Source organism: Macaca nemestrina, chromosome 1 (assembly GCF_043159975.1).
Source record: "Macaca nemestrina isolate mMacNem1 chromosome 1, mMacNem.hap1, whole genome shotgun sequence".
NCBI lineage: Eukaryota > Metazoa > Chordata > Mammalia > Primates > Cercopithecidae > Macaca > Macaca nemestrina.
Window position 1 is genome coordinate 192,190,072 of NC_092125.1, and position 14,184 is coordinate 192,204,255.

At 50.0% G+C, this 14,184-nt stretch overlaps 1 protein-coding gene across 6 annotated transcripts in view; it reads left to right on the top strand.

Moving 5' to 3' along the window:
- Window positions 1-14,184, top strand: part of LOC105494835 (HIVEP zinc finger 3) — a 424,702-nt gene that overhangs the window by 300,443 nt on the left and 110,075 nt on the right. For all 6 annotated transcript variants that reach the window (XM_011763711.3, XM_011763713.3, XM_024797055.2 and 3 more), the window contains one exon: window positions 98-296. The gene's annotated coding sequence lies outside the window, so the exon portion shown is untranslated. The remainder of the gene's footprint in view (window positions 1-97; window positions 297-14,184) is intronic.

Here is a 14,184-nt window from a genome sequence, read left to right on the forward strand (position 1 = left end):
GGGCTTGGTCCTCTGGGGACCAGGCAGGGATTGTTCTGTGTCTAAAAAAGTTGACCAAGAAAACTCTTTGACCATGTTTCTCAATCATCTCCTGCAGGATTCGAGGCACAAACCCAGCAGCCTCAACCTAGTTCATGGAGGAGCCTCGCGGGGTCCCGGCCAAGCAAGCCCGCCCCTCTGGTGGGAAGAGCGGCGCCTAGGAGGAGGGCGGCTGCCGCAGGAGTGGACATGAATGCTGGCTTTCAGAGAGAACAGCGTTTCAGTTTTGGTCATCGGAAGTGGTGCCTTCAGCACAGGTGGGAAATGGGGGCTGTTGCTGAATATGCTTGCCAGGCGCCATGTTGGTCTGTCTTGCATGAGCTTGCTTAGTTCTTCCTCTGAAAAATGTATTATTGTTATTATTAGTGTTATCGTTGCCTTCCTGATGCCTCTGTGAAAGTTGTTCTGGAAGTCCTGAACCTTTCCTGGTCAGGAGTAGAGACCTTGAGTACCAGCCACTGGCTGCTCCTCCTCACGCTGTCTCCCATGAAATGCAGTCCTGCCCTTCCCAGTTCCTCAGTTTCAATTCTGTCCTGGCAAAGGACACATTTCCTCTCAAAGGGCCACAGCCCCCTCTCGAGGGGCCACAGCCTCCACAAGCCAGTCCAACTGTGTCCTCCGGATACCAGAGCTCTACCCTCTTCTCCTACATAATGGCTCTTGCCTGAAGACCACCCACTGCCCACCCAATGCCTAGTCAGAGGAGCATCATGGGAGTTAGAGACATAACAGCAGGTCTTCGGTCCCCTTTCTCACCCCACCTGCCCCCAAGTTGTAAAGAATTGAAAGGATGTCAGGTTTGGGGCAATGATTCTTGGAATTTCAGCAATTTCAACAGCAGGGCCCCAGCTCCCGAGATAGTGATCAAATGGGCCTGGGGAGAGGCCGGGTATCAGCTTATGTTTATATATGCATTTAGATCTTCAGGTATGTGCTGTGGTTTCAGGCTAGATGTTCAGGCTGCAGTACAGGTTAGGTGTGCAGTATTAGAAGCTCGTTGGGTCAAGAACAAGTCCTTGGATGTTTTCTCTGGTTTGGAGAGCCAGAATCACCCAGAGAGCTGGGGATCAGAGAGTGGGTGCCTGGTATGACGAAGGAAGGGAGGGAGGGAGGGAGTTCTCTGGCTTACCCGTGCCCTCTGCATCAGACTCTTGGGGGTTGGGGACGCAGGAATCTATGTTGATTCTGATGCAGTCAAGGCTTGGGTACTCCAGGGCCTCTTTCTGGGGCCCTGGAGATGCTCATCCTTTCCTGTGTTTGGGTCTGTGGTCCCAGCTGTGATTTCCAAGGTGACATTTCCCAGCCTGGCATGCCAGGAGCAGTGACTCTTCCGCTTCTCTGAAAGCTGAAGTTTCCTCACTGTATAGAGAAGGGGATGGAGCCACAGGCAGTCCTCAGAGATGACATCACTGTTGCTGCCTGGACTGTGGGTTGGCTGGGGCCTGGGCCTCTGCCCACAATATGACAGCTTGGGCCTACCAACCCGAGGCCTAGACCAGGGTTCTCCTGAGGAGGTAAAGGAATCATTCCCTGGATTCCAAGGAAGAACTGCACATTGGAGCCTCATTTTGAAAGGCGATGTTTGTTGTGGTACTTAACAGTGTAGACCCACCCTGCGTTCAAATCCCAGCCCCGACTCTTAGTGGTTGTGTGAGGCACTTACTGGTTTAAGAGGCAAATTGCTCCATCTCTGCCTCATCCTTCTCACTTGCAAAATGAGGCTGGCAGTGATACCTGCCTCGCAGGGTTGCTGGGGAAGGCCCCTAGAATGTTGCCAGCCACGTAACAGGGACTCCCCAAATGTGAGCCGCCCTTCTGGTGCATGTGGGCAGTTTGGCCACCACCCTGCTCTCCCAATTACAGCCCTGTGTCCTCTGCATGCCCTGCCCTCTGGCTCCAGTGCTGCGTACCTGAGGTCAGGGTGAAGCACGGGAACCGATGTTGCTGCCCACATGGTTGGTACTTTACAGACAGGTTCGAGTCCTTCCCAAACCTCAGTGAGTCTGGTCCTGTTGCCCCTGTTGTGCACATAAGGAAACTGAGCACAGAGAGGTTCAGTAGTTTAAAGACAGCTACACAGATGGTAAGGGGCAGAGCCTCTGGTTACAAAAGACCTAGCACTTTTTTCTCCACCAAGATGCTACCTGAAGAAAAACAATGGCAGCTTCAAGGATGCACCCTTCCCCAGGAATGTCTACATGTTCACAGGAATCAGTCATGCTGTAATGAGTGGGGCATCTGGCTCGGCATCCTGGGTAGGCACTTCCTGGTACCTGGATTTAGCACTTGTTTCCTTCTGTGCCTATCACTGCCATTTAGGGTCTCATGAGCAGTCTCAGTACAGGATCTGGGTCCATTCCATGAGGTGTACAGCAGATACTTGAACTAGTCCAGAAGCGGAAACCTCTGAGGGATGCAAGCCAGAGATATGGGGGAACTGTCCAGGGAGTCTAGATGGGGGGTCCTCTGCAGACCTGGCATTTCCCTCCCCTCCCCCCGCTTCATGCCCAGACTCTCTGTCCATGTGGGCTCAGCCAGCTGCTTGGAAGAATCTGTAGAGTATGGGACTTGCCCAGAGGGAAATGAGCTGTCAGTTCCAGTGAGAAACCTGGCTCCTGCCTCTGCCTGTGCTCTCCCTGGGGAAGAAAGTGCCTGTGATTAATGAGGTGCTGACTTGGTGCTGCTGGAGTCCAGGTGATCATGGCCACTGCTGGCACGGCCTTCCCAGTCACCAGGGAGGAGCTGGGATATATGGCATCCAACAAGACAGAGGCCTGCAGTGCTGCAAACGCCCCGGTGGGGAGGGCAGTGCGGCCCATCAGCACCATGGGAGGCTTGGGCACAGCTATGTGTGGAATTACCGAGGGCAGGGAAACATGGAGTCACAGCCGCTCTTCAGAAGGGGCCAGAAGTGGGGCTCTCTCCAGAGTAAATGTGATTTCTGAATGAGGAACTAGAGGACAGATCTCATTTGAAAATGGATATGGAAGCAATTTCTCAGTAATGAGAAACTTGAGCAGTTTTCAAACTTTTATAGTCTTAGAAGCTATTTTTAAAAGCCAAATTTTGCATGGAATGTCAATATATAAAACAGGTTAAAGTGACGGTTTATGAATACATTTATTTTTTAAGTTCAAATTTTTAACATTGTTTAAAAATTCTCATTTTTATTCCTATTTCTTATCTCCAAATGATTGCGTTTTAGACTTAGTCTAATTTAAGTCAGATGCAAAAGGCTTTTTTTTTTTTTTAATTAAATATATACTGTCTTGCTCTGTTGCCCAGGCTGGAGTGCAGTGGTGTGATCATAGCTCACTGCAACCTCAAACTCCTGGGTTGAAGGGATCCTCCCACCTCAGCTTCCTGAGTAGCTGGGAGTACAGGCATGGACCACCACACCTGGCTGTCAAGTTTTTGACATTTGTATATTATTTATTATGGAAGTTACATTTATTATGTTATTAACGATGCCTCTGTTTTGATGCACGAACACATTGAAATCTGAGGTTCTAGATCAGGAATTGGCAAACTATTGCCTGTGGGCCTAATCCAGGCTGCTGCATGATTCTGTAAAGTTTTATTGGAACATAGCCACACCATTTTTTGATGCATTATCTATGGCTGCCTGTGACTGTCTGTTTCACAAAGTCTAAAGTTCTTACTATTTGGCCCTTTTCAGAAGAAATTGGCTGACCTCTGTCCTAGATCATCATTGTATTGCTGTATCAGCTGCAATATCTAATATTCCTTTTTCTTTCTTGTTTCATTTGGCTTGGCTGCAAAGTATTAAGGAATTCTTTTTTTTTTTTTTTTTTTTTTTTTGAGACGGAGTCTTGCTCCGTCACTCAGGCTGGAGTGCAATGGCATGATCTCGGCTCACTGCAATCTCTGCCTCCCAGGTTCAAGCTATTCTCCTGCTCTAGCCTCCCGAGTAGCTAGGCTTACAGGTGCGTGCCACCACGCTGGCTAATTTTTGTATTTTTAGTAGATATGGGGTTTCACCATGTCGGCCAGGCTGGTCTCAAACTCCTGACCTTGTGATCCACCCACCTCGACCTCCCAAAGTGCTGGGATTACAGGCATGAGCCACTACACCTGGCCAAGGAATTCTAAATCACATCCTTAACATGATGTGAATGGTAACAGATTGTTAACAGCTTGCCTTAAAGCCACAGAATGGTCTTCAGTTCAGCATTGTCTGGGCATCTGGGGAGGAGTAGAAGGGAATTCTGGTTTGCATCAGTGACAATATCAAGCAACTGCTTGAATTCCTTCCTATTACACCATCTCACACACAAGTCAGACAGGAAGCCCCCCCATCATTTATGATATTTTCATGATAATCCACATAATACATTGCCTTATCATTGAAAGCTTCAGAGTGTACTTGCTTGTATGGTTTTACGTATGCATACACGGTCTTGAATTTAAAAAATGACAACACAAAGCTACCCAGTAAAGAGCTCCACTCTTCCTAACTGAAGACACATTTCGACAGTGAAGGTCACCATCTACCCAGACCTTAATCTGAGGTCTGCACAAACCAAATTAAACCAGCAGCACTTGCTGGCTGTATTCAGTGTGTTCCCATGTGATATAGAGCGTGTTTGAATATGTGTACATGGTCATTTTCTGTTAAAATTGGAGTCAAACTGTGCTTTTAGAATAACATTCTCAAGGAACATTTGAAGAGCCTCCGAAACACTTCCATGGAACACAATCTGGAGACTACCCCTTCAGCAAATATTGGTGGTTCTCATCTTTGTACTTGAGGGATAATGGAGGGGCCATGGACGCTGAGAGCTGGAGGCAGAGGAGGAAGGAGGAGAGATGGGGAGGGGAGAAGTTGAGATGGTGCATGGAGAGAGCAGTCAGTAGTGGAAACAGTACTCTGGCAACCCAGGGAGGCCATGTGAGCTTCTGCAGAGGCTTGGGATGTCTCCCAGCAGTTGTTGATGAGCAAACCCAGCTCCTGGGGCTGCTTTAATGACTTCTGGCCTGCGCCTTGGAAGAAAAGGTGCAGAAGAGCATGGAGCAAGGTAAACATGTGTGCAGAGAAGTGGGGGTGGGGAGCATATATGTCACTTCTGATCGGCACGCAGAGAGCCTCTGTGGTCATTCAACAGGTCAAGGTGTGAGGCAGTGAGGAGGTAAAAGGACAGCAGAGGGGCCGGGAGAATCAGCCAGGGCTGGCACAGGAGGAGGAGGGCCTGGAGCATGGGCCGTGTTTGTGAGAGACCGACGTGGCCCCAGGACGGTGGTGGCTGGGATTGGACATTGGCCTTAGGCATTTGAGGCAAAGCCCACTGACCCAGGAATGAAACCCAGGAGTCCTGACTCCCAGGCCGCCTGCCCTTCCCTCAGTGGGTACAAGGAACAGAGCCAGGTTTTTGGAGGCCATGGGCTAGACAAGCCCCAAGGGGATAGAAAAGCCCCTGTGCTTTCTGAGGTTGTGCTGCTCACCCCATAGAAAAGGGACATTTTTAGGTTTTAAAAGGATGACCTCATTTTTTTCTTATTTACATAGCCCTGTTTGTTTATACAGCCCTTTAAAAATAGCAAGTGTGTGCTAAGCTTAGTGCTCTCTCTCCCACCACCAGTGGCAGAGCCACCGTGTGGGGAGAAACACCTTTTTATCTTAGAGAGGGGCAGCCTTGTTTCCGAGGACAGATGGGAGCAAAACGGGACAGGTAGGAAGTTTCGTGGTTTCTCGTGTCGCTTCTCCAAAATAGCCACACTGCTGCCTCCCACTTCCTGCCTGACTCGGCTGGGGTAGATTTTCTCCTTTAGAGGATTTGTGTTCTGTGTATTCCCAGGGAGGCTCGAAGGGATCTGTTGCCAAAAACATGCTCGACCCTGAAGCCCTGGGGCTTGGCACTGAGGGCCCCAGCTCAGGTTTGGAACACTGGGTTTGCATCCGGGCTCTGTCGCATACTAGCTGCGTGACCTTGGGCAAGTGACTTCACTTCTCTGTGCCTCTTCAGTAGGATGGAGATAGCAACTCTAGCTATATCCAGCAGTTACTGTGCAGATTAAATGAATATGTATGAAGGGCACAGCCCAGTGTGGGCACATAGCACCTCTTAATGAATCTCTTAATTAAAAAACAGCAATGTTGTTGTTGATCTCCATCCCCTTCCTGGACAACTGGACCAGCCTCCCAGCCACCTTCCCTTTCCCCTGGCTTGCCTGCTCCAGCGCATCCCAGCGTGATCCCAGCGTGATCCCAGAGTGATAGAAACATGAAACACAAATCTGACCCTGCTATCTGCTGCTTAAAATCCACCCATAGCTTCCAACGCCTATGGCAGGAATGAGCATTCTTTTGCTCTGAATGGCCAGATAGTATTTGAAGCTTTACAGGCCATTTGGTCTCTCTTGACTTTGTCATTGCAGCCTGGAAGCAACCACAGATAATATGTAAAAAATGGGCGTGGCTGTGTTCCAGTAAAAATTTATGTATGAAAACAGGCAACCGGCTGGATTTGCCAACCCTTGACCTACAGGATGAATCCAGACCCTTAGCTCAGCATTCCTAGTCCAGCCTATTCCCGTTATCTCCATCCTTCTTCCTTCCCCACCCCTGCTCTTGTGCAGAACATGTCACACTTTAATCCTTTGCGTGTGCTCCTCCCTCTTTCTGAGTTTTCCTTCCCTGCCCCCTGAGTGCCCCTCCCCCATGGCATTAGGACCCTTACTCTGGGATTCTGTGGTACCCTGTCTTTATTTCTACCCTGGTCATATATGCAAGTTCCGTCTGTCTCTCCATGAGAGGGGCTCCCCTCTAGGCAGGGGTTGGGCCTTCCTCTTCTGTACACCCAGCAGGGTGCTGTATAGGTTTCTGCAGGTTCTCAGTAAGCATTTGTTATTGAACACAAGGATCTGCAAGATGGATGGTTGGCCTCACAGAGCTCACAGTCAGCTTAGGAAGCTAGGATACGAGCCAGTCAAAAGCCAGCCAGCAATCCAGGCAGGAAATGATGATGGCCCATGTGTTTGGCCCTAACTCATGTCAAGTGGCGATTCTGAGCTTGACAAAGGAAGGTGAAGGTATTTCAGTTGGTTGTTGCAGGATGGGAAAGAGACTTGCAGAGATAGGGAGGTCAGGAGGTCTCTCCAAGTTGGGGAAATCATAAGAGAAGAGCAGACCTGAGCAGGCCTGGAGGCTTAGGCCTCTAATCCCAGCTACTTGGGAGGCTGAGGCAGGAGGATCACCTGAGCCTCGGAGTTTGAGACTAGAATGGGCAAGGTAGTGAGACCTCATCTCAAAAACTAGAAAAATAAAAATTTAGCCAGGTGTAGTGGTCATACTCCTGTAGTTCTAAATATTGAGGCTGAGGCGGGTGGATGGCTTGAGCCCAGGAGATGGAAGCTGCAGTGAGCTGTGATTACACCACTGCACTGCAGCCTGAGGGACAGAGCAAGACCCTGTATCAAAAAACAAAACAAAACAAAACAAAAGAAGAAGAAGAAGAGCAGGCCCACTGCTGGGCTCAGGGTGGGGAGTGAACAGATCAGTCTGGCCATAGCTGTGGGCCCTCCGTTGGAAGACAGAGGGGGCCAGTACTGGAAAGCAGGGCAAAGGTTTCATCAATGAGTTGGGGGTGGTGAGGAAGCTTAGACTTTATCCTGTCAGCCAGAATTTCTCCAAGTGTAGTCCACACACCCTCCCATAACAGAAATACCTTGAGTTTCTTTAAAATGCAGATTCCAGGGCTCTGTCCCATACTGGAGGCCAGGAGGCTGAAGGGGGTCAAGGCCATGGTCTGTGGAGGAAGAGGCTGCACCATGGCTACGGGTGCACCACAAGTATTATTCAGACTGGTGTCACCTGTAGGAAGCCGGGTGATGCCTTTCCCAGCCGGACTGGGGACAGGTGAGGTGGGAGTGAATAATGCTCCCAAAGGGCAGATGGGAACACCCAAGCTTAGAGGTGGCAAGTGACTTGCCCAGCGTCACACTGTGAATTACTTGCAGGTGTGGGGCTGACCAGTTCTGGAACAGGCTTCCTCTCCCAATCTTAGGGCCTCGGCTGGTCCTGCAGGTGCCACAGGTGGAAAAAGAAAAGGCCAAGGGGAATGCCTCTGGTACCCAGCACTGCCTAGTGCACAGTAGTGGTTGGTCAGTAACTGTTGAACAAATGAGGGTTTCTGTTTGCTTGAGGGAAAGGGTAGGGGTGGAGGGTGAGTGGCTGGGTGAATGGGTGCTATGAGGACAAAGGAGAGTGGAGTTTAGATGTAGCGCTAGAGTCGCAAGCGTGAAGGTTTACCAGACAGAGGAGTGAAAAGATGAGTGGGGCACTAAGCATATTGAATGTGAGAGCTGCTGGAAATGCAGGACTGGGGAGTGCTGGGCGGGGCAGGTGATGTGTGCAGCTGTGGAAGCTGCTACCAAGTCAAGGAGAGCAGTGCAGAGAGAGAAAAGCAGGGGATTAGAGACCAACACTTGAGGACTGAACACAGGCATCTAGGAAGAAAAGGCTTGGATGGAAGAGTCAGAGAAGTGCTCAGACAAGTGAGAGGAGAGGCAGGGCAGGACAGGAGATCAGAAAAGGGAGATTTGAACAGCCAGTCACCTAGGCAATTTAGTTTGGGCCGCTCTTTAGAATAAAGCCAGCTAACCTAAAAGAAATTATGTCATGGGTAAATAAAAATGTCAATCAAACTAAAACTGAAATCACGAGTTTCTGTTTGCTTGAGGTTTGTGCTCCTGGCCAGCGTAGCTGCAGGTGTGGGAGAGCGAGTGGAAACTGGACCCACCTGTGCCACCTGTCAGGACAAGCCTTGCCGTCTTGCCTCTGTTCGGGCTCTGTTTGGCATGCCTCCCTGGGATCGTTTCGGTGCTCCCAAGCCTTTGTCCTCCTCTCCTGTGTCTGCCTTAGCACCTTTCCTCCTTTCCTTCCGTCTCTTTTATTCATTCAACAGATATTCTTTTTTTTTTTTTTTTCTTGAGACGGAGTCTCGCTCTGTAGCCCAGGCTGGAGTGCAGTGGCCGGATCTCAGCTCACTGCAAGCTCCGCCTCCCGGGTCTACGCCATTCTCCTGCCTCAGCCTCCCGAGTAGCTGGGACTACAGGCGCCCACCACCTCGCCCGGCTAGTTTTTTGTATTTTTTAGTAGAGACGGGTTTTCACCGGGTTAGCCAGGATGGTCTCCATCTCCTGACCTCGTGATCCGCCCGTCTCGGCCTCCCAAAGTGCTGGGATTACAGGCTTGAGCCACCGCGCCCAGCCCAACAGATATTCTTGGGACTAAAGCTTATTCGAAGGAACTTAGCTGCGGCCCCCAAATCCCGCAGGGCCTTTGAGTCACCCACTAGAGAGCTTGAAACATGGAGACGGAGATTCCTAGACCTGCAAATTCAGGAGTGGCCAGCCATGCCTGGTTGCTCACTGCAGCTAATCGGAGCAGCCTGTCTGGGGCTACCTCTGCGAATTTCCTATTCTGGAGCTGCTTTACTGGGGCTGGTTGGGAGTGGGGGACTGAGGCCCAGGTGCCTGGGTGTTTATTCTATATGGCTCCAAAAATATAGCATTCGGGCAGCCTCCCAGCTAACCTCCCTGGAGCCCTGGCTCTCCCTCTGATGAGCCTACATGTGCCACCAAAATCGTCCCCTCCCCCACTCCTAACAGACATATCAGTCAGTTGACACCACAGCCACCATCATCATCCTCATCCATCCTCAAAGAGATAGTCATCCTTACCTTTGGCCCTACTTAGACATAAGGGACCAAGCACCATTCTGGGTGACAAAGCACAAAACACCTGCCTCTGGGAGTTACATTCTGGAAGGGAAATAAACATATCGTCACTACACACACATGCACACTCTCTATAGACTGTATTTTGTGAGATCTTAAATACCTAAGTGTATGTAAAATAAATGTAAAGATATTATCTTCTTAAGTAACATACATAGTATGTGACAAGGTGGCAGTCAGGAAAGGAATAGGGGGTGCAGGGGCTGGCAGGTTGTCGAGGTTTGGAAATCAGGCAGTCAAGACGGATGGAGAGTAAAGACCTGAGGGAGGCGAGGAGCAAGTGCTAGGGGTATAAGAGAAGAGTATTCCAGGCGGAGGCAAGATCAGCCTGCTGGGAACAGCAAGGAAGCTGGTGTGGCTGGAGGAGTGGGGGTGGGGGCACAGGAGCAGAGGAGGCTGGAAGGGAGGCAGGCACAACATCCGGAAGCCCTGGGAGGCCTGAGCAGAGAAGTGGACTGTCCTGCCGAAGGAGGCTGTGGAGGCTGCCCTGGAGAGGGCGGGGGCAGCAGCCCGAAGCCAGCTAGGAGGCGGTGACATGACAGATCAGGAGGTGATAGAGTCGTACACCAGGGCGGCAGCTACGGGGGCCATGGGGAGGGGTCTGATTCCAGTTCCATTTTGAGGTCGAGCCAACATGATTTGCTGACAGATGGGACGTGAGGTATAAGAGAAATAGTTCTGAGAGGGGAGCCAGGCTGACACTCACATGTGTTCAGTCTTCTCTCAGACTAGTCAACTTCTTCAAGCCTCAGTTTCCTCATCTGGAAAATGGGCCAAGTGGATAGATAACTTCCTAGATCCCTTTTGGCTTGGGAAACTCATCCTTGAGCTCAGGTCACTGGGGCCTGGTGTGGTCAGGGAAGGCTTTGAAGAAGTGAGTGGAACTCAGGCTTAAGAAAGGAATTAGACCAGACACCACCGAATGGGACAGGGGCACCCAGGCAGAGGGTTGCCAGGCCTGTGAGTGGTGCCCGAGGATGGCAGGCAGACACTGCTGTCGGAGCACTGGGCCTCGGTAGGAGGCCGCCAGGAGCCACAGGGATGGGCACACCAGCTCTTCAACACTACGCCCTTTAGAATAAACCAGCAGGTTCAGGGCCCGAGCACATTTTGCAAACACTGAGGCCCTCAATTTTCAGCATTTTCAGATGGACATGCTTAGGCAGGAAGGAACAAGGCTTGGCTCCTGGCCGGGGGAGAGTTAACCTCCTGGCCCGGCATTGCATAACCGCAGAGTCTGCTGAGCGCAAGGAGACTCTTCTGTGTGGCAGCCAGAGTGGCAAGCCTGGTGGCTCCGGGCTCTGGCACCGTCCCGCAGCGGAACAAACAGCCCTCCCTTCCCAGATAATGGCCCTCATTGAGCATTGTGTCCATGGCCAGCGCCCAGCACAGGGCAGCTCAGCCTGGGTAAGTTTCCTCTCTTGGCTGCTTAGCAAAATATTTATACTACGCCTTTCTAGTAAGACGGTTCCTAGGAACCAGCAGGCAGAGAGCTGGGGAAATGCACCCACCAGTGACCCTGGTCCCAGCTTAGGGAAGTGCTGCCACACACCCAATGACATGTGAGCCTGGTGCGGTCATTGCCTTCCAGGGCTCTTTCATAAAAGAAGACACTGAACTAGAAGATGCCTAGAAGCCTGTCCAGTTCCAAAGCCATTGGCATCTTCTCTAATTAAAGAGCGAACTCCAGTTTCTTATGATGTGGGAGTAGAATTTGGCCGGTCTTTAATATCTCACAAAGGGCCTCTTTCTCAGGAAGGCATGTGTGTGATTTGGGAGAGGTGAAGATGAGAAGTCTGAATCCTGCCTACTTGGTTCTCTCCTGCACACCATGAATGTCAGGAAACACTGTTGGTATCTCCTGTGCACTGTCAATGTCCCTCTCTGTTTCTTTGAATGGGGAGCAAGGGGCATAAGCCAGATCACTCCAGGCGGTGCTGCACTTTAAGAGGTATCTGGACCAGTCCTCGGAAACATGCAGCCCCTGTCAGAAGAACATTTGAAGAAACTGAGTAACAGAATACTTGAGAGGCAGACTTGCTGTCCTCAACCACCCCAGGGGTTGTCTGGAGAAAAAGGGTCAGAGATGTTCTGTGTGGTCCTTGGGACAGGATCAAAACCAGTGAGTGAAAATCACATGGCTCGTTATTAGGACCATAGCCCAAACAACAGGCCCCATACGTATTTTAACTGAAAACACACACATTGACCCGTGTCTCCACCTCTGGGAATCCGGCCCATGGAACAATGCATCAGTCTGTAAAGATATGTGTATAAAGGATGTTTATGGCAAAATTCTAGTAGGAAAAATTAGAAAAAAATATAATAGTAGATGTAAAGGTATTCCATCCAAACCACGGTCCATCATTCAGCTGTTAACAAGATTGAGGACAGACCCTGTCTCTCTGTTTAGAAAGGCAGTACAGGAGAGTGGTTAGGAGCACAGGGTCTGAAGACAGACAGCCAGGGTTCAGATCCAGATCCCACCACTTACAAACTGTGTTGCTTGACCCTCTGGCCATCACACTCCTCTTTGGTAAAGTAGGGATTGCAATAATGCCTGTTGTTTAAGCTTGTTAGGAGCAGTAACTGAGTTAATTATGTGAGGTGCTTGTAACTGTGCCTGGTACAAGATAACTGCTCAAAATCTGTTGGCCTGTAGCCTAGAACGACTGTCCATGAGGAAGGCAGAGTGCTGAGGAATGTACATAGGGTGGTGCCATTTATAGAAAAACCGAGCAGGTGCAGTAGCACAAGCCTGTAATCTGAGCTACTCAGGATGCTGAGGCCGGAGGATCATTTGAGGCCAAGAGTTTGAGACCAGCCTGGGCAACATAGTGAGACTCCATCTCAAAAAACAACAACAACAAAAAGAAGTCTCCCAATCTTCCCTGCTTCCCATATCCTGTTTGGGGGGAAAAAAAAAAAAAAAGGAATTGCTATTACCTCAGGCGGAGAATGGCCTGAGAGCAGCCTCTAAGGAAGGCTGGAGTCTCGAATGGCAGCTTGGACCTGTGCCCTTGGCAGTCCCTTCAACCCCGAGACTCTGTGTCACTCTTGGAAATCTCAAAGTACGTCCTACCCTGCCTTTAACTGAACGGGATAGTCTGCTGTTTGCAAAAATATACTTGCCAAGACACGTCCTTTGTGCAGGTGGGGAACAAAGATGTTGGCTGGGGGTTAGTTCTACAGACTGCCCATTGCCCTGTGGTGGCACTCATCAGTGGAGCCCACATGGTTCCACTTGGGTGCTCTAAGTTTCCTCCTAGACCCATGGGTTTGTATGAGCCATGCCAACCGTGACACCGTGCCCTGTCTGAAATGGACTGCACCTTGGTCGGGTACATCATGCTCAGATCCACCCCCCACATGCCACAGGCTTTGGGAGTGGAGGGAGAGGTCACAGAAGCCCCCCAGCTGAGGCCTGTCTCTTGTGGAAATCAGTCATTTCTTCTCCCCTTTGGTTAAACCACTTGAGATGCGGTTTAGAGTGCCATATTAGCAGAGAGAAAACACTTAAAGGAGTCTTGGAGTTACTCATATATTTAACAAATATAAAAAGTTTCAAAATATTTCAGCCAAGCAGCAATAAAATACATAATATAACACTAGTGAACTCACCACTCTGCTTAAAAAAAAAAAAAAGACTTGTCAAATACAGTGGAAGCCCCTGCCTCGCTTCCACAATGTGGGCCCTTTTCTCCTGTGCTCCCAGGAGCGACCATCATCCTGAACTCGGGGTTACCATCCCACGGTTGTTTTCTGGGTTTACCCTGCCCCCACTGGGCTTGCCCTGAGTTGGGTGAGGCCCTGTGCCTCTCTGCCCACAGTCCTTTCCTGTTAGACTCCTTTGGTGAGTTTCAGCCTTTGGGTTACATCTAAACGTCCACCGATCCTGACACTGTTGCTGGGCAGTCCTGATGCCTGTCCTGTCACTGGCCTTGTGGTCTTGTGCGAATTCCTTTTCTTCCTTGGGCCCAGCATCTTCACCTGTCAAACATGGGCTTTAGACCCTGCTTGAGCTCCCTCTAGCTCTAGGCTTGTGTGGTGGGATGGGGAAGCCAGGCCCAGGGCTCGCCAGGTGGAGGAGATGAGAGGTAGCCCCAGTACATCCCAAGGTGAGGGACGGGCCGATTTCCCAAGTGCAGGACATAAACCACGAGTAGAAGATGAGCTGAGTTTAGGAGAACATACTGGAAGTTCTTTAACTGAATAGTATAATTATTTATTTGATTCAATAAAAAATACTAGTTGACAGTTCCTCCTGTGGTCCCTATTGCTTAGGAAGAAGCAATGTTTAAACAAGTCAAATTCAAGTCAAAGTAAATTAAACTATTACATAAATAGCAATATGATACGATGGCATTATTTCTGACAAAACTTGTA